The sequence below is a fragment of the Euprymna scolopes genome, chromosome 46, assembly GCF_053919585.1.
Source record: "Euprymna scolopes isolate OS-2025 chromosome 46, ASM5391958v1, whole genome shotgun sequence".
In the NCBI taxonomy this organism is placed as follows: Eukaryota; Metazoa; Mollusca; class Cephalopoda; order Sepiida; family Sepiolidae; genus Euprymna; species Euprymna scolopes.
The window spans coordinates 204,041,076-204,042,473 of NC_136527.1; positions in this window are offsets into that span (position 1 = coordinate 204,041,076).

Genomic DNA, 1,398 nt, shown 5'->3' on the forward strand with positions numbered 1-1,398 from the left:
TTATGATTGTATTAATATAAAATATATTAATCGTCGTCATGATTGTATCAAGATAAAAGATATTAATCGTCGTCATGATTGTATCAATATAAAGGTAATCATCATCGTTTTGATTGTATCAATATAAAAGATATTCATCATAGTTATAATTGTATCAATATAAAAGATATTCATCATAGTTATGATTGTATCAATATAAAATATATTCATGATAGTCAATATTTTTTCAGTATAAAAGATATTCATCATAGTTATGATTGTATCAATATAAAAGATATAAATCCTAGTCATGATTGTATCAATATAAAAGATATTAATCGTAGTCATGATTGTATCACTATAAAAGATATTCATCATAGTTATGATGGTATCACAATAAAAGATATTCATCATAGTTATGCTTGTATCAATATAAAAGATATTCATACTAGTTATTATTGTATCAATATAAACGGTACCCATCATAGTTATTATTGTATCATTATAAAAGATATTCATCATAGTTATTATTGTATCATTATAAAAGATATTAATCATAGTTATTATTGTATCATTGTAAAAGATATACATCATAGTTATTATTGTATCATTGTAAAGGTATTAACCGTAGTCATGATTGTATCAATATAAAGGATAATAATCGTAGTTATGATTGTATCAATATAAAAGATATTAATCATAGTTATGATTGTATCAATGTAAAAGATATTAATCATAGTTATGATTGTATCAATATAAAAGCTATTCATCGTAGTTATGATTGTATCAAGATAAAAGATATACTTATAGTTAGTATTGTATCAAGATAAAAGATATTCATCATAGTTATGATTGTATCAAGATGAAGATATCCATCATAGTTATGATGGTATCAAGATAAAAGATATTCAGCATTAATGTGAAATTTCTAAATAATTATGATTGTATCAATATAAAACATATAGTTATGATTGTATCAATGTAAAACAGTTATGATTGTATTAATATAAAACATATTCATCATACTTATGATTGTATCAATATAAAATACATTAATCGTAGTTATGATTGTATTAATATAAAAGCCAAATCGCTAAATAAGTTTTCTTAAACAGTCAAACTTCCATAACGATGAAAATTGAAAATATTTTAATACAAATAACTTTAAATAAATAATAAAATAAATTTCATTTATTTTTTCTTTGCAGATATTCCTGCTTGAAAGTTTGTATTGAATCTGAACGAGTCCATATTTTCCTTAATATTTCCTACAGAGAAAATCATATTCGTGTTTGAAGACATACACTGTCATCTGTGGCAAAACTATATTATATTTGTCAGAAGAAAATCGAAATATTTGTCATAAAAATATTGTTCTTCTTGTTTCTCAAAATAATAATTACTGAAAAATTCTAGGAT